Source organism: Symphodus melops, assembly GCF_947650265.1.
Source record: "Symphodus melops genome assembly, chromosome: 10".
Classification (NCBI taxonomy): domain Eukaryota; kingdom Metazoa; phylum Chordata; class Actinopteri; order Labriformes; family Labridae; genus Symphodus; species Symphodus melops.
In genome coordinates, this window is record NC_136700.1 from 23,493,916 (window position 1) to 23,518,126 (window position 24,211).

The following is a 24,211-nucleotide window of genomic DNA, read 5'->3' on the forward strand; positions in this document are numbered from 1 at the left end:
AGTTCAACAGGGCTTTTTTCTGCTGCTGAAACATCATGCGTGTGCCATTTGTTGGAAAATGATGCATTTTGGATGAAGCAGGTTAGAAGAAATGGCCCCAGTATGACCTCCATTTTATAGAATGGTCACAGGCATAATGAAAACTGCAGGAGGTAAAGATATAACCATACGTACCTATATTGTACACACACACACACACACACAGTGTTGCAGATGCTTGAAGATGCACACGCTCTGATGCATGCACATTTGAAGATGTTTATAAAGTAGCATATAGGGAAATATGCACTAAAATACAAAGGCTGAGAGTTAATATTCTCCACAAGTCAGGCACAGTCACAAGTTGAGTTCAACAAATACCAGCACTAAAATCCAAATATTTCAAAATGCTTGTTAAAATACACACACGTATATTAATATATAAGTTCTGTCCATTGTTATTTTGTTAAATGGTACGCTCCTGGTGGATTCATGTTTGGCCTTTGTTGTTATCAAGTCAAGTCAACATTGGCACTTTTATGACAGCTAAGGCGGATCAAAGTGCTGTACATTAAGTTTAGCAAATAATATATAATTTGTTGTAATATAACAAAGTCTTTTTGTAAAGTGTCTTAAGATAACTTTTTTTTCTGAATTGCTGAAAAAGGTGGATTGATACTTATCAAACATCTCCATGAAACAAGCGGATGGAGTAAGAAATCCCAGAGAGAGAGAGAGAGAGAGAGAGGGGGGGGGGGGGGGGGGGGGGGAATGACGTGCATGAAAGAAGCCACAGGTCGGACTTGAACACAGGCTGTCTGTTTGGAGGGCGACAGACACCATTCATGGGGTGTGACCTAACCACTATGCCACCTGTGCCTTCTGTGTTTGAATTTGGCAAAGAAAGCTGCTGGGTTAAAGTTAGGGACACATAGAATGCGTGGCAAACAGATGGAAACATTATGATAGCAATTCAAAGGGAAAATACCTGAATGATTAAGGTAGGTGGGGACCTGAAATATCTTTGTTCTGCATGGTAAGATGACTGTTCTTGTCAAATAAGTCTGGTTGGTTGACTTTGAATCTCAGGATGTTCCAGCAACTAACTTCTTAGTCGTTTAAATGTTAAATAAAATGAAGCCTAAATTAGTTTGAGAACACATTTGACCAGCATTGTGGGTCATCATGTAATAAAATAATGAAGTATCACGTTTAACAGTAGTTCTGCTGACGTAGCCAGGTTGACACAAACAACAAATTGATATATATCAACCAATAAAAAAACAGCTACATAGTCATTTGTATATTAATGTTCAACATCCATTCATATACCCATTTTCTTCTGCTTACCCGGGGCGGGTCACAGTCGTGGCAGCAGGCTGAGCAAGTTGCCCCAGATGTCCATCTTGCCAGCAAAGTTTTCCAGCCCCGATTTCACAACATATATTGCATTTCAACATTTCACTTTTTTTTGTACACTACTTTACGAGCTTCGCCATTGGATAGTCAGAAGAGCTGCAAAGCATTTCTTCATGCTTCTTAGGACAGTTTAGGAGGACCAGTCTGCTCCTGTATCATACTTTAAAAATCTGGCTGCACCAGCATACATTCTTGCAAATTAGCATACTATGATTTCTGGATGTACTACATACTCAATGGGATGTCATATTTAGTATGAATAGTATGAAAGTCTGTGTTTTTGGACACAGCTTTGGTGTCCCTATCGTGAGGTTTACAACATAATCTGAAACTTGTAAAATGCTCAAAGAAGGTGTCTCTTTTCTCCGTGACACTCTCTTCTGTTGGTCATAAAGACGTGATAAATGCCAGCAAATAAACCATCTGTTTCCCCACTAACTGTCAATTAGAAGAGTCCCACCTTATCCATCACAGTGGTGCTATACTCTCACTGGGAACCATCGAGCAGCTGTAGGCCTCATCTGTGCACTTGCTGCTGCAGCTATAGGCATCATGGCGGGAAACCTCTGCGTAGTGCACAACAGATGTTTATGGCTGTGTGTGTCTGGGCCTGTGTGCATGCATCACAGGGTGTGATTCCTGCTTTTACATTTATGCATCATTGTGTGTCCACAGAAATGTGTAAATATGTGTGTGAGTGTGTGTTTGTGGACAACAATGGCATCTCTTGCCATCTGGATAATTGATCGTTTGCTATCATAAAAAAATAAAAGGAGAACAAACGCGTCATAATGGGCCACTTCTTAAACGGCCATGTTTTTTATCTGTTTTCCACGTCTGTTTTATTCGTGTGTGGAAGGGCTGCCAGTTTTCATGATTATTATGAAGAAGGTATTATGGGGAGGGATTATGTATCATTGTGCAATGTTTAAGGATGATCAATGACCTGAGGCTTTGAGATGGTTTCTAAGGGATCAGCACACAATTACATACTGCTCTTCTTTAGGCCAAAGTGACGTGTCCTGTTTTTACAGTTTTATTTGACGCAAAACACAACAGATTTTCCACAGACTTGTGCCTTCATATTCAATTCTGCTGACAAACTAAAGAAAAGCCACTTCAGATCCATTATTTATCCGACCACAACAACAGCCAGAGTTATTTAATAAAATGCCAAAAAAAACATTAAAGATTATGACCCTTCAGCGTTGCCGTTACTATAGCAAATGCAGAGGAGAAAGTCACTCTGCCTGAAACTTTGGATTAAATGGACTCATCTTCGCCTCTATGTTGTGACTGCTTGTGCTTCTCTCTGGGGAGTATTTATTGTCAGCGTTCAGGCTGTCAGGAGCAGACCGACTCATTCAAATAATTTAGGGCAGGACTAAACAGGCTACTCAGAAATTGATCCTAAGTTGTGTGTGCTTGTGTGTAATTAGTAATATGTCTAATCTTGGAGAGAGGATGCATATGATTGACAAAGAAATCATTAATAGTATGTAATAGTAGACTATAGGATGCTACAAGACAAAACTGTAGACTGTTACATGATATTTTATGCATCATAGTTTCACAGTGCATTTTTGTATACAATCTTAGCTGGCAGCAGATGGACACAGTGCTCACACCGTGTGTGTGTGTGTTAAATCTGGACGGAGCATCGACAATAGTCAGAAAAGTTTCCTCGGAAAGCTCCCACACTGTAGCTGAAGTCAGATCTTTGTGTATTTCAGTTCTCTAATATGTACGAGTCATATACAAAATCATGCAACCATTGTCAAAAACACATTCCCCATCAGCTGAAGGTCAGCAGTTACTTCCTGCCAACATTTCGCTTGTTCCTGTCTTCGGTGACAAAAAGGTGAAGACAAATCCAACAGGCGTGGCATGTATGAAAAGTTTCAAACATGCCAGAAGTTCATCTAAGTGCTCAGGAGCAGCTGATCCAGCTGTGATTGGCTCTCCTGTACACTGTGCACTAAACAAAACACAATTAGGCTGAAATTTGACCTGACTTCACAATCAATCATGCAACTTAGAGATCAGCCTATGCCAGATATGAATGCATGCAAAGATACTGAAGAATTATTTTTTTGCAATTATACCAAAATATTCTGTCCATAATACCATAAAAAACAACTTTCCATTGTACACACACACACACACACACACACACACTTGTGAGGTAAGCTTGTCCCATGTTTCACATAAACAGTAACATTTGCCCCAGTCATTTTACTATTGTCTATTTAATCCAAGTCTGTTTCAGTTATATCGTTCCATCCAGCCCTCTCTCTCTCCTTTCTCCCTCCCTCTCTGTGTCACCCCTCCTCACCCTCCTCTCTTGTTCTCAGATGGCTTCCTCCACCTCTCTGCCTGTGCATTATGTAGATAACCCGGGGACGCCATATATCCCGGGCAGGTCAAACGGAGGTTGCAATCACACACTGTGACAGTGGGAGCCAATCCCAGTCTATCATGAAGGAGGGGAGGGGACAGTTCTGTGTGTGTGTGTGTGTGTGTGTGTGTGTGTGTGTGTGTGTGTGTGTGTGTGTGCAGCAGGGTTTAGCTGAGGTCTCTGCAGCCAGTCTGTCAGACAATAAGTTGAGTGGGGGAGTGGGACATGTGAGGAGGACAGGGGTGAAAAAAAGAGGGATGTGAAACTTTGATCATGGTTGGAGGGAGAGGGGGAGAAAATGAGGGCGGCCAGAGTGTGAGCTGCAGAAGTGATGGGAAAATGGAAGTAATACAGTGTGACGGAGGCAGGGGGGTGGAGAGGAGACGCGTTATTCTCCAATGAGATTCCAAAACAGGCATCACACACATCAGTGTTTGCAGCATCACCACAAAGTCATTAAAAATGATTTGCAATTTGATCATTCTGTAAAAAAGTTATGGTCATCGTGTTTGTTTCACAGTTACTGAATAACATAACTGAAGTTGGTTTATGTTGGTTACCGCCTGGTCAAAGGTGGGACTCAAATATTGGTTATGCTTATTTTTTCATTTTGAAGGAAAGGTTTGATATAGCAGAACGCAGGAGATGCTATTCTTCCTTTTCTGTGATTGCTTAGTTTGTTTCTACTGTGTTACTTTGGTGTTTTCAGTGGTATAGTTGTTATCTAAACTATATTTGTGTAAACAACATAACACAAAGAAAACCAACCTGCCAAGGCAGCAACAGACTCGTAAATCCTATCTTCAACAAGTTCCAATTACTGTTTCTGTCGATGGAGTCTGACTGCATAGAGAGCATTGAAACAGGTCTGTCTCTGTAGTCATGCTTTTTGAAATGTTGTCAGACATTTAGAATAACAACCAGAGCCTGTCAGTCATAAAAAAACAAGAACTTTTAGAGGGTGCACCTTCACAGGGTGCACTTACCTCCAAAGATTCCTGTATTTACACGTGCTGATGTTTGCTTATTCATCATTTAAATGTTCAAAATATGCAGGGGAAGATGTTTTTCTAATGTGGTCCCAATTTAAGTGAGAGGACAAAATCTACTGTCCTCATCTAAAACATGTTCACATTAAGCTCTAAGAACAATAACTCATTTTGTCCAGGACACTCTTGGTTAAGGAGTCTGATTAAATAGAGAGAAAAAAAAAACCCTCATAGAATAAAAGTCACTGTGCTGTTATTAAAACCTTACATTTGTTTATTCCGTCTGACATCTCAGAGTCTTCAGGAGATTGAGGCATGATCGCACTGTTAGTCGTGGTGCAGGCTGTGGCAGAGCTATGAATCCACCTCTTTCTTTTACTTCAGCTGTCTGCCAATCCATCACAGAGACGATCTCTAACTCAACTTGTCTGAATGATGCACTCCTGGCATTTCCTGCCTGCCACTTTGGAGAAGTGCATTTGGTAAAATATTCACAGAGGCCTCTCGCTCTGCTGCACATCTGTACAGAACTGAAGAGGCTGGAGGAGTGCATGGAGAGGTTATAAACTTGTAATGAGCTACAACCTACAAGAATCTGGATTTAAAAATCTTCTTCAAACTCCCAATATCCCTTAGAACGAAAACAGCAACAAGAGTTGTTCTGTAAAAAGGGACACATCTTAATGTCTAAATGTGCAGGACACATTCAAATCTATCAAATCAACTGCAAAGAACTTTTACATTATGTCATATTAAAGTCTTCACCAAGCCCTGCAGACCTTCCTCTGTGCAAACGAAAGAAAAACATGTATTAAATTTATTTATTTTATTTTGCAATAACTAATGGCCATGCGGCTCAGTTCTCGTGTTATAATCACGACCACACTATAGAGACCAAGATACACCTGAGACCAACACAAATCCACTAATATCCCTGAAAAATCACTGCACTTTCAAACAATCATGTGAGCAGGGGGCGTGTCTCTCACGTACATCATAACAACGGGAAGGTTGCAGCTATAACCAGGAAATAAAAATCTAATCATGAATGCATTGAACATATTTGTTGTTGTAGAAAGAGGCATTAACCTTCTAATCTCAGTGATGACAAGGAAACATATAGCCTGTCATTGGAGGTCTTGATTTAAAATCCAGAGTCCTCATCGAGACCTCCAAAAAATGCACTGAAGTGTCAGAGCTTAGCTGATCCGGTGTGAGTTCTGTGACGATGTCCGCTCTTCTGCAGCAGTGATTAGGCTCAGATAATGTGCATGTGTATGCACAGTCTGCACGTCAGAGAAGGTGTGTGTGTGTGTGTGTGTGTGTGTATGTGTGTGTGTGTTGATGTGCACGTGTATGCAGTCTGCACGTCAGAGAAGGTGTGTGTGTGTTGATAACACTGTGGGAGTCGTACATGTGTTTACATGTAAAAGTTTCAGAGTTGTTTGTGAGCCAGTTTTAAATACGTTGTTGTCTCAGCTTATTGAACTCCTGTTTCATGAGAAAACTGTATTCTAATCTTTTCTGTCTGAACATGATTATTTGTCTTTTTAAAATGCATTTTTTGTCCTCTTTGTGTTTGTCTTTCTCCACAGTGTTTGCTTTTCTCATGGGCCAATCGAAGATTTGTCCTTTTTTTGTCTGATATGTTTGCTTTTTCTTTTCTTCTGTTTTTCTTCAGCTCTTTGCATTGATTTCTGTTTGTTCTCTTTTCTCGTTGATTTGTTTGTATTAAGTCATCGGCTCGTTTATTTCAGTCCAATCAAATATGTGTGTTTCAGACATGCTTTGTCTTTTTATCTCTCATCTGGCATGATGCTTGTTTGTTTTTGCAGCTTTTCATGACTTTCAGTCTCATCTTGTTTTTGTGTTCGTTTGACAGACAAAGAGAATCCATTGCACCTGTTCACAGAGATCCAGGAGCTGCAGGTGTCGTATCGTGTTCCTCTGCTGCCCCTTGTGGGGTCACTGCAGTGTGGAGTCTCTCAGTGTTCAGAGGAGGAGGAGCAGAGCGAGCGAGAGAGAGAGGGGGAGAGAGAGAGAGGAAAAGAAAAGAGGCAAGAAAGAAGGAGGCGCTGCATGGGAAACTTGAATGTGCTGCTTGTGTGAGTTTTTTGCTTCTATAAGGGAGGTGGTGTGAGTTAGACATGAATTTTCCTTACTTACATGATTTACTAAATGCTGATTTGCAAATTTATTGAAGGAATTATTAAAATTACAGAAACAAGGCAGTATGACGTTAAATGTTCAGCAGCAAATAACTGATACTGTGGTCGAAAGCTTTGATAAGTAAAGAATGTTTCTGCATGAGGACATCTGCGTGAGTGGCATAAATATTTTTCTTTTTACATTGTTTTTATTTGATTTCAAACAGAGTCAGCAATCTTGCAAATGGATGAAACTTAATGACCAGCTCAACACGTGTCAGTGCATTAACAGAGGTGTGAGCTTGTATCCTGGCCTCACTCTGTCCGTGTGTCCCTTGCCGTGTGTTAAGAAATACTGTGCTGTGTGGTGCTTAACCAGCTGTAGATCGCACAGTACAACCAGCAGTCTGGTGAGTTTTTATAAAGTTTTGGTTGAGACTAATCCAAATGATGAAACTGCAAGACAACATGTGAGACTTTGACACTCATCATTTAGCCTGATATGCTTTTACCAGCTGCTTAAAGTCATTTCTTAGTTCTATGGACTAAAAATATCAGCTTAGGTCAAATAAATAAATTAAAAAATAGATTTGATTTATTTATGTATTTGTTTGTTGGTGTGCTATGCTCCAGGTGTGCCTGCATCTCTTTATGGAGGAAGGCACACACAACATATAATATAATGTGGATAGCTAGGGTTAACACTGTGCCTATGCTTCTAATCAGAGCTGTGTGAAGCTGGGCGAAACGTTCCTAAATTCTGCCGTGCACAAACGCAATACACAGTTTCACAGCTGCACAGTTTCTTTAAGTTAACAGGCTTTCTTTGTAAGTTTATGCAGTTTGTTCAGTCAAACAGGTTCTTTGCATTTTTTTCTGATGTTGCTTTTTGAAAATATGTTAAACAAGTGTCATGACCTGTTTGTTTTGTCTATTTTCATTGGACTGATGGACGTGGCGATGGTCCTGCTGGTATGGGGTTGGAGGGGAGGTAGCAACCCTCCTCACTGTTTACCCAGAGAGGGGCAGCCACCGTCTCCCTATATGTCGACTCTCCCCTGATTGGAGTCACCCCAGCCACGTTCGGATTAATATTTAATGTTGGGGAGAGGGACAGACATAGAGAGAGAGAGAGAGAGAGAGAGAGAGAGAGAGAGAGAGAGAGAGAGAGAGAGAGAGAGAGAGAGAGAGATGTGCAAAGCCTGGCTGCTGTTTATTTAGGATATTGTGAAAATATGAGCAGAAATTTGCAATTTTATTGGTTTTCCGCAACCGTAAGAGTCGTGTGAAAGCTCCGTATATTTTTTTGTGCGTCTGTGCGCGAGCCGACAGCTTTAGGAGTGTGTGTGTGTGTGTGTGTATGTGTGTACAGTGTGTGCTCAGAAGCTTCAGTGTCCTTCAGGCCTCAGTCTCCGTATGTGCACCCTCCTTTCTGAGCACACTTGCTCAATCAAGACTCTGACACACACACACACACACACACACACAGATTTTACAAAGAGACACATTTGGAAATCAAATGTTTGTTTTCTTGGAAGTTTAAGATCCGGCAGCAGTAGGGCCCTCGGCTGATAATCATCCTAACGACTCACATTTTAACACAAATATCTTCAAATCGAGAACAATTTCTTCTGTAATTGAGAAAAAAACCAAAGAAGGACAGATGGTTTTTGATTCACACTGGACACACAAAACATGACGAAAAAATCCTGACCATACATATGTGTCCCTGTTCTCCATTTTATTTCATATAAAGACAGATATGAAGCTTAATATTCTCCAAATATGAGTTGAGCTTTGCACAGACACAGTTGGTAGGAAAATCTGTCTGAGGTTCACTTTTACTTTTATTTTGTAAGGACATTTCTACCTGAACTTACAAAAGTAAATACATTGAATCATTTCTTTTACTTTTACGTCAATCTTGTTGCACAAAAAGTGCTTTTACATCTGCTTGATAACATGAAACTTGATTTGTCATCTCTGTTAATTACACAAGGAACAAAAGAAAACACCGTTTGACATTATACAAGCTATCATACTACACAGATGCTCAGGCAAAAATATGAAACTCCAGACACACAAATCACTGCAAAAATCAGAAATAATAAAATTCTCAAATATTAACAAAGGTCTATTATTTTTTCCTGGATTATGTGCTTGCAATCTTACGTCAGTCAGTAACTTATTCAAATGAAATACACTGCTCTCAGTCTACACAGGCTGCTGGGAAAAAAAATGAATCATTGAATTGAGTATTTCAAATTGACATCTGAAGCAACATTGTCCTGATGTATGCACATCATGACTGTCACTTATCAAGCACCAAATATTTAAAAATGCACACATTCTTTCCTTTTTCATACTGATTCCTTTTTTAAACGAGAGAAATAGATGTCTTATTTACAGAGTACATCTAGTGGTTGATGCAGAAAACAAATACGCTTTTTAATTTCCGTTGAACTGCAGCGATAAAGGATTCATGATACAACCATCTACTTGGTGTCAACCAGGCATACAGAGCAGATTTTGGCTGCATTACTTTCCCATGGTGTCCATTTCACTGTGGGATAACTTGATCTTTAACCCCTGAGCTTGTAGCCTCAGCAGCTTGAGACGAAATCGCCCACTGAACCGAAGGCGTGTACAGGTCACTGGCGTTTTCTATCCACTCACCAGGATGAAAACAACCCCCACGTGCCTCACAAGCTGAATGAGAGGGCTAGAAAAAACAGGGACTAGGAGACACAGAGCAGGGATGGGAGGAATCAGGGGGGCAGACGGAGGCAATTTCACCAACTCTAACTTCCTCTGCAAAATTACGGCTAAATGGAAAAATAATGGAAGTGGCATCATTGGCCTCCTAGCATGGCGCTATTAGTATGCCGGTGACATGGAGCGCGGAGACCGACAGCAGTTATGTATTTTTGCAAGTATGCATATAATTTATTGTGGGGAACACAATTTACATGGGTAGTCAATGCCTGTTTTATGGGCTCACAAATAGATGTATGAATTGAAGCATATAATGGTGGAGAGCAGCAGGCACAAATACATTCTAAATCTTCCAAATGTGCTCCACGAAAAATGTAACCAAGGAATATAAAGCAAATTAATTCTTGCATGTTATATGTATTGGTTTTTGATTTACAAATCTAATCGGGGGAAATTTGCCCTCAATGTGTGGCCCTGGTGTGTGGGTGTGTCAGCTGACATTTGGTACACACACACACATACACACACACACACACACACACGAGTGCTCCTTCACATTTAATATCACGAAGAATATGAAGAAGCAATGACCGTGCTGCTTCAGTTTTTGTTATGATATTTTACCGTCAACTTTTTTTAAACTTCAATGCATTTACTTTGGTGACAGTTGAGGTGGTTGAGGCTCTCGTTTGGATGCTCCCCGAAGGCTGCCCTTTGAATTTCTTCATGGAAAGTCCAGCTTGGAGGAGTTTTATAAGTTGTGAACTCCTTTGCCGTAAACACTTTCAAACTAAGTGTAAATAGCCTCTGGAGTTGGAAATTAGGACAATAAAAGAGCTTCTAAACACCTATTCTGGTCAGCAGCGGGCAAATCCACTATTCACAAAAATAAATTATGAACGTACTGCAGTGAGAACATGGTCAAACTTGATAAGGATGAGTGTTTTTTACCCCTTTAATTTATTTCTATTAATATTTTGTGTACAAAACTGTGCTTGGTTAGCATGAGATGCACAGCTCTTTGCAGTGCAGAGGTGCAAAGAACTTCCATGCACATTCAGGAGCAAAACAAACACAGAGCAAGACAACTTTTTGGACCTCAATATCATTAGTGCTTTATATTTTGGGAATTGAACCTTGAGAAGGCAAATAAGAAAATGATGTGCAATTTTTTGAGCTCTTAGCCTCCGCAATCAAGTTTTAGTGAATCTGGCCCTCGATCTCCAGTGCAAAGACTTCAAAACAGCATGATGTTCATTTTGTAAATTATTCCCATTTAGGGTCAAAGAAACCGTAAACAGGGGATGATCACAGAAAACTTGAAAAGTTCATTGTTCCACTTTGAGTGTAGTTAAAAAAAGACACAGAGGAGTGTGTTCTTTATTGTGTGTTTGCAATGATTTTGTAATAGGTCTGTTTTTTGCTAGCAAAAGTTTGCTTCCCCAGTGACAATGACTTAGTTGAGCTTCAGTAAGACTTTTTTTTTATTTGATGTTGCAGTAAAGTGCAACATCGATCTTCAAGCCATTCTTGCCACAAAAGAAGTCTCTTGGACCTTCACATCTGAAAGCCCACTCTTAGTTCTCAGAAGTGACTTTGTGCAAAACATGTAGTAAGTCAAATGGGCCCCACAAATCCTACAGTGCCACACCAATGTCACCAAAAACTCTGTTTATTTCTTCTCACATGTAGAGCTCACCTTTTTTGCATAGGCTATAACACTTACCTAGCTGAGTGTTGGTTAACAGCTCGTAAAAAAACAATTTTCAGCCAACCTTGATGCCTCAAGTTGTTTTCCAAAAAACAAAAGGTGACGTCACAGGTGCCACGCCTATTTCTTCTAAATAGTCTTTTACTTGAATGGACAGTAGGGAGCAGTGATCTAAAGTTAAAGGAACCACCTTTCTGTAGTTTATTTTTCATCTTGCCACACTTGCAGGTGTTCTTCAAGACACAGTGACACCACTGTTGGGTGCAGCTTCAGGTTCAGAAATGCCCACTCCCAACCACACTTAAATATTAACTGGCCTGAAACTTAACACCAGAGAAGACATCCCTGCTTTTTTGTGTTCAGTCACTCATTCAGCCCCTCTCCTTTCAAACTACACTTTGTTTCAGTATATCACAAACTAATTGCCATATTATGAACCTGGAGCCCTTTGACACTCTGTGACTAATGCTTGGTAATCCAGCATTGCATACATACAGATAAATGTTGTTTGCCACATGTTTTTGTCCAACAGGGTGCTGCCTCTCAGCCCTGGAAGGGGTGCACCACAATGACAGTGCTTTGTGTCACCCACCTACATTTCTACTTTTAACAATGACAGTCTCCTCAGTGGGTTATGGCTGTCCAGCAGCGACCCAGGAGCAGTTGAAGCCATGATGAATTTGAGATAAGACACCTTTAAGCCTTTACCCTTAACTACCAAAGGCATGATGGGGGGTGGGGGCATCAAACGCATCTCAGCAACACAAGAGAGGAAGTTTGGAGTGTTAGGGAGTGAGTGAGGGTGACAATTACTTGCCCAAAATCGCGACAGGGGAAAGAGGGCTGCCTGAATGGTTTGCAGTGTATGCCGGTTGGGATTTCAAAAAGACAGTATTTTTAAAACATTAGCCTGTAAAGGGTTTACACCACTCGCATAACAAACAGGGCAGCAGTAGGGCCCACAACATAAATGCTGCTCAGCTGCCATGTTTTAAAGAAAGGAGGAAGAGGAGATGATTCGTCCTTGAGTCGGAGAGAGTGAGATGGTTTTTGGAGGTCAATCAGTGATATTTTGGAAAATTTGCTAAACTCTGCTGAGAAGAGCAGTTGGTTAGTTTTCCATACTTACATTTAGCACAAGTCTGAATGACTTTCACATGAGCTGCATCAGTGGTAGAGTAAATATTTAGATCAATTTCAGAAATGCATCAATCAATAGGTTTACACAAGAGGTTTCCTGAACAAAAGACTGAACCACCTCATCTAATATCTTTTAAAAAAGGAATTTCTCCTGAGCTATAGCTAGAGGTGTCTTATCCTTTCACCTCGTCTCCAAAGAAAAAGAGAGACTCATTTGTTTCTGATGGCACTCCTGAAGGCGGTGCAAAACTGCAAAGAGATGTAACTTCACACCCACTCATGCAAATCACCAATGCAACATGCACCAGTGCAACATCAGATTTGCTTAATTCCCACTGGTTGGATTTTTCTTCTGGAGTGAAAACTTCATGTGACTATGTTGTTCTTTTTCAGCTTTCAGACTTTTTTGACATCTTGATGTTGCATAAAAATGCCCAATGAGAACTTGGGTAGGATTTACTTTAAACAAGTCTGCTTAAAAGCAGAATATTCTGTTATCCTTTTAACTGACTGTATTTCAGCTGATGTGTGAATTGATGCACACATAGGCAGTTAGACAGGAGCTCCACAGATGAACGAGAACTGTGTGTCCCATCAGCGAAATCCTGGTACTGATCCTAACAGCTAACAGGACATCAAACTCAGCCTCAAGAAAGTGGAAGCAGCAGGAGAGGTCGTCCACATACAGTCTATGGAGAAGGTGATTAACCAAGCCTTGTTTTCCAATTTATCTGGAAAGTGTACTGTAACATGAATAAAAATAAATAATCCATCAGTCCAGTTTCGCAAAACATTTCTTTGTTTTGATTTAACCCAGATTATGTGAAGGTCCAGACACACAGCTAACTTTGTAAAGCCTTGAGGTTTATCTGCAATTGTTTTCTTACGTACACTAACAGAGGTTTGTGATTATAAAGATGAGGACTGAACTGTAAATTGACATCGGTACAGCCTCCTTTTTAACCACTGTAAGATGCACACATTTTCAAGCGTTCTCCTTAATGGTCAGCCCAGCCGCCCATTTCCTCCCCATCTCCTCCTCATTCCCCACAATCCTCTCTTCTTCCTCTGCATGGCTGATTCTGTTCCGAGCACCTGACACCTGGCCAGGCTCGGGTGATCGATACCTTGCATGGCCCTGCAGGAGAACCCTGTGAGCTGCCACATCCGTGAAGCTATCACTAACTTCACCAGACCATCAGTTCAACTCAAAACAATCACTGACGCACACACTGAGTAAAAAAAAAAAAAAAAAGCCAATTTAGAACCAAATCTGTTCAATTTCTTGTGCTGATCCTGTTTACTTAAAATAGAAAGCAAGCCAAAAAGCAGTTATAACCAGTAAATGGGTAACATGCAGAACTTTAGATAGACTGGAAAACAAAAGCAAAAAAGTAAAATATGTTGCTGTAAAACTGTGTGACCAACAATTTGGTCAGCACGGTTCTAAAATAAATATATTTTAAAACAATGTGCCAAAGTACTGTTTGCATAATTACGACGACACATTCAATAAACACGTGTTGTCATCTGATAAAGAACTGAGAGTGACTAAAGACAAAAAAATTAATGAATATTTAACTCTAATTTCTATTTTAATGTCTTATTATTGCTTCATGATCTACTTAATGTCCAGCACTTTCATCTTGCAAAGCATTATGGGTTGTTACATGTATGAAAGGAACTGAAGAAATAAAACTGGCCTTGCATTCTGCTGTAAGTATTTAAGCCAAGGCTGCATTGCATCCTGGTTTACCCAGGCATGGCCTACAAGGAAGAACTCACTATTAGTACAGCACAGATGAGGAATGATTTCTTCACTTTTGGCGATACCAATAACTCTGACTAGCTTACAAAACATGTTCAAACTTTACTTTAATAATGGTCACATTTGATAAATAAAACTAGAATGGGTTTAATGGGTTTAGTTTCCATACATCATCGAATGTTCAGATTTGCTATCCACACACACACACACACACACCTACGCCTACACACACACACACACACACACACACACCTACGCCTACACACACACACACACACACACACACACACACACACACACACACACACACACACACAGTCCCAGCTCTTATCAATCTTTAAAAAGGCAATTTCTCCTACTGCTATTGCAGGTCCAACACAATAAACGGTGCAAACAATTAATAAAGCTCTTTGAGATAAATAATACATCAGCGCATGACGTCAGGCTCCTCTTTTATTTATAGACTTTGCTTCCGTCAGTTGACTGAAGGGTGAGCCTCATGGTGAGCCCTTTAATCTGTTTATTCGTCCCCTCCCATTTCTTCTTCTGCGATTTAATTAGAATGAAGTTGTGTTCAATTAATGTCATTAACTGATTCCTATTTGAAGTCTCATCACATATTATGCTTACTTCAAAACATTTCTGGACGGCATCAGGTGTCAGTTAAAGGGGTGAAGGTCATGCACTGCACTGAGATGTCTGATACTACAGGAATGTGAGCAGAGGTGAAAGTCTTTCATCAGGAATATGTCCATGTCACCACAACCTTTAATTCGTTAAGTATTAACCGTTAATTTCTGCATTAAACTTTTTAATTCATTTTTAATCTGGACGTTGATTTTAAATCTGATAATCAGAAAATTGAACTTCTGGTAGTTGGTCTGGGTTAACGCCACTTTTGTTACTTGAATTCACTCGTCAGCTGACCTCATTTCCTCCTGACTCTCTGAAGAGACAAGACTGCCGCTGGTTGGATCTTTCAATATTTTACATGCATGGTCAGATTTGAGGTTCTCACAAGTGATATTTATACACAGAAGTTGTTTAAATATTAGTGATAATGGGGGACACCGATAGCGCAGTGGCACTGTGCGTGTCCCCAAGTATTGAGGCTCAGTCCTCTCGCGGATGGCCAGGGTTCGTGTCCGGCCTGTGGCAATCTTTCCCGCATGTCTCTCCCCACACTCTCTCCCCACCTTTCTACCCTATCCACTGTCCTCCACTCTAATAAAGGCTATTAAATGCCCAAAAATAAATCTTTAAAAAAAAAATATTAGTGATAATGCGAAACACATTTACTGTCCATGCGCTGGCTTTTAGGGAGGTCCATCCATCCATTATCTCAACCGCTTTCCCCATTCGGGAGAGGGGAGGGCTGGGGCAGATCCCAGCTGTCATTGGGCGAGAGGCGGGGTTCACCCTGGACTGTTCACCAGTCAATCACAAGGCTGACATATAGAGACAGACAACCAGCCATACTCAAATTCACACCTATATGGTCAATTTAGAGTCACCAATTAACCGAACAAGCATGTCTTTGTCCTGAACAGAACCTAAACATGCAAAGATAGAATGCGAATTGGTTTATATCAAGTTTAAATTGTGCAGTGATGAGCTCATATCAGGAGGTACACAGATAAATCAAAGATGAAAACACCATCTGATTTTTTGTAGGTCACTGCTTTTCCAACCACCGCCTCTCCACTCCTGCTATTACAGTATAATAGAGGTATCAGGTGGAGGTGGTGGCGGGCGTAAGGTGGATGAGACATGCAGCCTGAAGCAGAGGGAGGTGGAGTGTGTGACCTGAAAGCGGGGCAGGACGTGGGGCAATGACCATCAGGAAAATGAAAACAAATGGGTTGTCATGCCCCAAGAGGAAATCTATTCCCATCTATTTTTGGTTATGACCTCTATGAACTGGGTGAACTTCTTTTAGATTTTTTTTTTTTTTGTTGAGTAACACTGATGATTAGGGGAAAAGGTGTTTGTATCTGTAAAATATCAGTTGAAGTAAACCAGCCAATAAATGCATGAAAAAAGATGGGGGAATAGGGTAACAGACTTTCTCTGACCAATCCCTGAGGTTCTTTGAGAATCATAATTAATGATTGAAATTCTCAAGATGACAAAATAAAATCCATAGAATATTTATAAGTAAACCTCAAGTTTTTGTTGAATAAAAAGGTCAATAATAAAATTTAAAAAATCAAATAAACCTTGTTATTGAGCTTTGGAGCGGTTGCTTGGTGTATCCGTGGACAGGATACAGGCTGTTTCCTACTGCTTCAAATCATTATTGCTAAGCTAGGCTAAAGACACGAACACTCCAACTCAAGATTTCTTTATTAATACCCAGAAGTAGATTGGAAAGGAAGGAAACATTAAAAACAGCCTACATTAAATAAAAAAAACAAAACAAAAAAAAAACAGTAATTACATCCGGTTACTTCCTCAAACAGACACCCGTTAAGCAGCTATAAATAAATAAATGTTCTGACATGGTTAAAGTGCATCATCTTGTGCTAGCTTTGTTCGGCAGTGCTATAGCTGCAGATACAAAAGAGTTCCTGAAACACTTTGTTCTCCCTATAGGAGCAGCAAATCGACAGCCAGAGCGAAGAAGCTGAAACTTCCCCATCTAAGTAAATAGAGCGGTAGTTAAGAATAGTGCTCGCCACACGCTGCAGCTGTAAAGAACAGAGATCCTTCAGGTTGGATTGAGACTCTCCTATAAGTTTGCTCACCCACTTGACAGTTTGATTGAGAGCATTTTTGTTTTTGAGAGTCAGCTAACCATGAAACAAGAGAGAAAAAAACATGATTGATTCAATTAAAGCTCTGTAAAACAAAATCAACTCGGTGGTTAAAACTCAAACTTTACACTCTTTGCATTTTTATCATCATTTTAAACTATTCAATTGAATAATCCTCACTTGCACTTTCAATGATATAACACATCAAAAACATACAATGCAGTTTTTTCATTCATTACTTTACTCCAAGAACGTCTGCCAACATTTTCCCCATTTGCCTGCAACACGAAGGGAATTCCTCGATTACTGCCACAAAATTGAAGTTCTTAATACAGTAAACACAGAAACCTGACAGGGTGACAGCTCACCAAAACTGCCCTAATATCCAAAATAACCACCACTCCGAGACAGGAGAGAAAGATAGCAGTACGAGTGGGGCTGGAAAACCACATTTACATTAGTGATTGCCTCATAATTCTCACAGAGCTCCAGCATAATGGCTACAGTCCCACAATAGGCCATAAAGTATCCATCGCTCCTTCAAAATGATGCAAGACAATGGGGAATGACACATCACATCCCCATTATTTATTTCAGAGTGCAGTATGTGTGTGTCAGTGTGTGTGTGTCGGTGTGTTTATCAGCGGGTGTAAGCATCAGAGAAAAGCTCATCACGTCAGTGAGATAATTAATGAATATTTTAAATGTCATGATGATAGGAACCACTTGACAAGAAGACCAAAGACTGTCTGGGGGGATGATTAAGAACTCTTTCCCATCACAGGTCCATCCACACACACACATACAAACACAACTACACACACTCTTTAGATGCCAGACAACCCAGAGCTTAATCTTGATTCCAAATATGGGGTATCCAGCTGCAGCCACTGTTAGAGACTTTGCTCACAACACAAAACCATGATCTCTCCCCTCCCTGTGCTCCCCCCCCCCTTTCTTTATAATCATTTCTGGACTGACTAATGTACAAAAAAACTATGTCAAAGCTGTAAAATTGCAGACAATTCAATCACACCACGCAAGCTTACCACCATCACCGCTGCACCCTCATGCTGCCTCCCCCCCCCCAAAAAAAAAACTGTGGAAATGTCACAGAACAAACCACGGTCGTGTAGGGACATGACAGCAGTGCTTTCAATAGAGCTGGCCCTTTAACTACCCCCCACCTCTTTATTCAAAGCAGGGGCCTGATTTCTCGCGTCGGGGCCGATAAGAGGTTTGAAAAACAGGAACCCAATTCCCATTATCTGCCTCCCGTATTGTCTGTATTAACCTTCCCCCATGGTAACTTGTTCCCCCCGTAATGCTACACTTGTCTGGCCACAACACACCGCCGCCGTGAGCCAATCGCACCATGCAAATGAAGGCCTGTGCGCTATTGTGAAGGAGGGAGCAAGAGAGCAGGAAGGAGAGAGAGAGAGCGAGAGCAAGAGAGAGAGAGAGAGAGAGAGAGTAGGAAAATGTTCTGCCAGATGATGATTGTCTTGTCCATGCACACACGCACGCACACAGACATACATACACAGGAGTGCAGCATGTGTCAGTGTGTGGGTATATGTTCATCCTGCTTGCACATGCTCGTGTGTCAGAAGACATCATGAGGTTGTAGGGTTTTCTGAAAAGACAGGAAGAAGGGTTTTTGTTGCTTTTTTCAAGAGTAGTAGCATGTTTCCTCCTCTTCATGGTGACCCTGAACAGCGCTGGGACACAGTTACCATAAAACGGGTGAGCGCTGCAAAGGTATCAATATGCAGATAGGCAAGCTGCCGCCCCCCACCCCCAATCAGAACAGCACTTGAGGCCCAGATTGAACTCTTAGCCTCCGAGTTGACAACTGGCTGTGAGATTACCTGTTTGATATGTAAACCTCAGTGGCTGCAGCCCTCTATAATCAGAAAAAAACACATGTCACTGGGGATTCAGATGAACATTATGATGATGAAGGGGGAGGGCCCCTGTGTGACCCCAAAACAATAATTTCTACTCTGCACATCAGAATATTTTAATCAATTGCTCCACTTGAATGGGTGATAAATATTGTCATTTAGGACCAATGGCCGCTCTACAATCAACAATGAAAGCGGTCAAAGGGGAGAAATTGAACTTTTGGGTCCAGTGGCAAAAATAGAAAAATAGGAAATAGGAAAATGCCCTTGTAATGGTGCAGGTCTGAAGGTCCAGCATTGGAACATAACTTCTCATCGTTCACTCCATCACTTTGGAAAAACAACACAAAGGGCCAGTGTCCGTTTCTTTGCACTCACATGTTTTTTTAATGTCCATAAAAAAAGTAACTCTGTTGACATTATGCAGGGTTTTATTTTCTTCTTGGAAATGTTGCACTGGATGCTTATACGTCAATTGCTATGGGAAGTAACCACCAAAAACCCACTTTTTCAGTAAAGATTGGAAGATTGATTGCAATGTTAATCATTGACTGTTCCTAAATCTTGAAGTCCTAAAGGAATAGACTAATAGTTTTATTAATGAAATGTAGATGCTCCCATACTGCAGACACAGCTGGACAAGTGTCCATACAATTAAAATATTGGAAATACTTCCCTGCTTGAACTGTGGTACTTCTACTTTAAAACAAAGCAAGTTATAAATCACACTGTCGCTGTAGTACTATGATTGTTTAAGTAGAAATACTGCTGTTCAACAGGTCACACAGTGAGAGAAAGGGTCATTATGCATAATTTTTGGGACTTTTTGAGCCTCCCCCAGAACATTTGAAAAGCTGGAGTAAAAAAATGTGGCGTTTTGCATTTACTGTTGCATTTGTAAAAAGGGGCTATACAGATTTAATTTATTAACAAACACATGTGATTTTTGGCTTGGAGTTTTGCACCAAGGTACCCCCAAAAACATCTTACGGTCACCTGTGAAGTCAACACACTGACATTTCTATCTTCTAACTGATCCATTTGCTTAACAGTGTACTCACACTTCTTGTCCAATCTGTGGGCAGAGCTCAGTCAGACTGAATGCAGACTGCCCCCTGTGCTCCACCCTCCTTCCTCGCTGTCATTTACAGCACTCCACCTCACCAAACCACCACCCCTGCCACTTCCTCGCTGTGGGTGCATTTTAATTTATGCCCGGCATGGGAACCACTCAATACAGCCCAGTGTCTGCAGTGCAGTAGATAGCTGTTAATGAGAAGAGGTCCCCCCCTCTTTATCTCTTTTCTTCTGCCCCCCATTATCTGGGTGCAGTCTATAAGCGCGCAGTTACCTTACTAGGTCCGATAATGCCCCAATAGGCAACCAGCCCTGATGAGCTTTCTATACAGTGTGCGGCGCACAATGCCACTATCAGGAGAGCAGACCTCTGCTGCTTGAAAAAAGAGAGATGGATGCAGTCACACACGCAGGACGAGCTCGCTCTGAATATCCTGCAAATTTACAACGGCCCTCATCGAAACACGACTTCTCACATGCCTGACTCTCTCTCTCTCTCTCTCTCTCTCTCTCTCTCTCTCTCTCTCTCTCTCTCTCTCTCTCTCTCTCTCTGCCGGCTGCAGCAGTTTCTTATCTCCCCCCCTTCCCTCTTCTTTCTCCGAGATAACAGTAATTCTTCTCCATGCTGTATCCCCCCACCTCACTAGCCTCACAGACACACACACACACACACATGAACACACACACACACACACACACATCCCATAGTCTGTCCGTCTCTCATCAGGCTTTCCACATACTAACACATACATATGAACACTCAAAGCTCTCTCTCTCTCACACACACACACACACACACGCACACACAAACACAGACAGAGATGCTGGCAATGTCTTTCTGCTCAGTCAAGATAAAGGGTTAAGACTGCACTCGGACGGCCCTTCTTTGTGAGATTGGGGGGTGACGAGAATAGAAAGGGAAGGGAGAAATGAAATCAAGTATTCAAGTATTTTATCAGTTGTTCAGTGTAAAAAAAGCTGTATTTTTCCCCCATTCACTCCTTCTTTTCTCAAACCCCCCTCCTCAATTCCTTCTTTCTTTCTGACTTGGTCTTCCTCTCTCTTAAATATATATTTCTTCTTTCCCTTTTTTTTTTTTGAATGTGGCTGAAGCCCGGAGTGTTGCAGCCAGATAAAAGAATTAGTGGTTGCACACAGGGACCCGGGCGCTAAGTACAGCGGCGAATTAGAATGTCTATCTCTGTCGCTCTTGGCTCATCCGCTCGAGCTAGCCGCGCTTCGCACTCGTAAACAATTTAATCTTTTCACTACAGTTTGGAAAAAGAGAGAAGAAGGAATGAATGTGTGAGAGAGGGGAGAAACCCAGGAGGAGTCTTGGACATTAACCCCCCCCCCCCCCACAACACACCTCTCTCTCTCTCTCTCTCTCTCTCCACACTTCTCCCCCTTTTTTTCTGCCTCCACATCCTCTCACCGACCTCTCCTTTTAAACAAGAAACCTGACGCAAACGCTTGTAAGGTGCTTGAAGATTGAATCAGCTCGCTTTCATTTTCCTCCCCTCACCGCCGCTCTTTTGGGCCCTTCTCTTCTGTTTTTTTTTTTTTCACTGCATGCTATTCACCCCTCCCCCCCCCCCCACCCCCCCACCCCCACCCCCACCCCCCCTCGCTCGCTCTTCCTCTTCTCTCCACCGTTTTGAAATTGAAGATGTGTAGAGGCTTGGGCTTTGGGGCCAGAGTCTATTTTGGAGCTGTAATAAAATTCATAGCCTGACACACACACAAACACACACTCAAACACACACACCTGGTCAGGGGAATCACACTACAGTATATAGTGGTCTCTTGCTGTATTACCTTTAAACCATCCTTCATATGTGCAGCGCTTCAGCAGCCACACCGTATTTTGTAACCCTCCAACAGTGTACTGTCTTTATTCATAGTAAACTATCAATTCACTGCAACTCTATACTTCACAGTCAGCTGGGGGGACAGACTGTAGCTAAGGTGAGAAGAATTATGAGAGATGCCAGCATACTCACTCAATAATGTTGATTAATAAGCCTTCATGGAGCACAGTGCCAACATCTCTGCAGCTTAAAAGGCACTTTACTGCTGTGTTTGTGACAAAATGTGTTCTTTTCTCTCCAAACAGCTGAAGAAGCAAACACAAACTCAACAATGTTGAGATGTACTGTGAGATGTAAATTATTTAAAGGGTGATGGATATTTGAGCAGGTTTGTAGTATATTTGGTAAAAAAAAAAAAGAAAAAAGAAAAAACAAAGTCAACCATGTCAATATGTTTGTTTCTTTTAACGTTTATATGGAACACACATTGCTTATAAGATAGAACCATTGACTGTTGTGAAAAAGTCAAGCCAAAATACCTCCCAAAACGGCCACTGACATATTGCTCTGCTGACGTAATTTGGAGCCAAGACATTTGCCGAAAGACACTGACTGGTGAAGCTGCAGAATGACCCCGTTCCTCTTTCAACTCGCCACAGCACTTACTGATAAAATGCCAGACATTCCTCAGGTCTAAGATCCACATCTACACATTTCTGTGTCGGTTTGAAGCTGTTGCTCATGGTTATGGAAAGTTCAATAACTCTTGTGCTAGTGTTTGTTACATTTCCTCTACTCTGATATTCTAGTGCAAACAGCAATGTAGAAGTCACATAATGTCAACAGAGCTGTCAATCCTGATGTTTTTTTCTATTATTATTATTTTCTTTTTCCTCAAATAACTTATTAAAACTAAAACTTGCCCTATGTCCCATCTGTCCTTAACATGGAGGAGGTGCATTTTTATGACCTATACTGAAGCCAGTCAGTAGGGGGAGCTCTAAATCTTTTGGTTTCACTTTCCGGGCGCAGTTTTCTTGTCCATTTTTTTCTATGGCTATGTATAGACGTTGTGCAGGGTATGGTCCTTGTGTCATGACATAGAACAGTGAAGATCAACGTGAACTAAAGGCAAACTGTTTCAAACTCAAATGTCCAGAGCATGTTTCTGATCTGCCTTTGAGTCTTTTGAAGCTACATGATGGCCAATACAAGAGTTGAGTTGAAAGAAAAAAAGGCATTTTAGATTTTGTAATTCTTTGAGCTACATCAGAGTTTATGGATTTTTTTTTTTGTATTTGTGTGCAAAACACTCAACAGGGTAAATCTAAGCTCCATAGCCTATGAAGCATTACAGACACAACACTCACAGAAGTCTTATGTCTGCTAAAAAGAATTTGACTGGTTGAAGATTATATACTGGAAATATAGATTACAATTTACATTAAAAATGTGATCATATGTTTTGCCATGTTACCCAGTATGTTAATGCATTTGGGGTGGGTCATTATTGTGTATTTAAAATGTATAATTTAAACATATTTATCCAATTTAAAATTGTTGTGATTGTGTTTGAACAGTACAACTTAACACAAATAATTAAGAATTAAACATTTGAGGTGGAAAATTAGAACCCAACTTCAGACTTCAAACTGAAAGACATCAATTTACCTGCTGTGCATGGAACAAAATGACCGTTTCTCCATACTGCAATCTACTTTCACTGATTCATGCACTTATTTATGCATTCATCACCGTAGATTACGAGAGTAGAGTGAGGTTAGCACTTACAGATGGCAACACTTTTTATAATTCCAGACTCACAATGGTCAAAATTGTCAGTGTGATCATTTGCTTTTAAGGATTTTGGAAACCGACTGCTGCCAGGAAGACCCTCAAAAGTGTCAAAATTTAAATCAGCATGTGCTTAACGTGTAGGAAAGGTCGAACAGGCAATGAGGGAGGAAAGAATTTGAATATGAGAAGAGAAGGGGATGAAGGGGACGACAGGGAGGAAGATAGAGATCAGAGGGTGGCAAGGCACGGCCCCGAGCACCATGGGTAAGGAGATAACACCCTCATTTGAATGCACGCTGACACATACACATACACACATACAATGAATGGCTTTAGCTAACAAGAGCGGAATCGTGCAACCATGAATGTCATAAAAACTGTTTCAGCAAGGTCTAATGACTACACATACAGTAAGCAGGTGTAAGAGGACAAAAAAACAAGAGTATTGCAGAATCAGAGTGTTCTTAGAGTAGCTACTTGACAGCTACTTTATTTAATTTTGTGGCTTATTTTGTTATTTTTGACAGATACACACAGAACACTTCCAGATTTCTCAATAACGAAGGCGGTCAACTTTGTACCCGTGCTTGTGCTCAT

The 24,211-nt window shown here is 40.9% G+C and overlaps 1 long non-coding RNA gene across 2 annotated transcripts in view; it reads right to left on the minus strand.

The window, feature by feature from the left end:
• Positions 1-24,211, minus strand: part of LOC306830928 — a 131,751-nt gene that overhangs the window by 8,994 nt on the left and 98,546 nt on the right. The gene's annotated exons all lie outside the window — the stretch shown is intronic.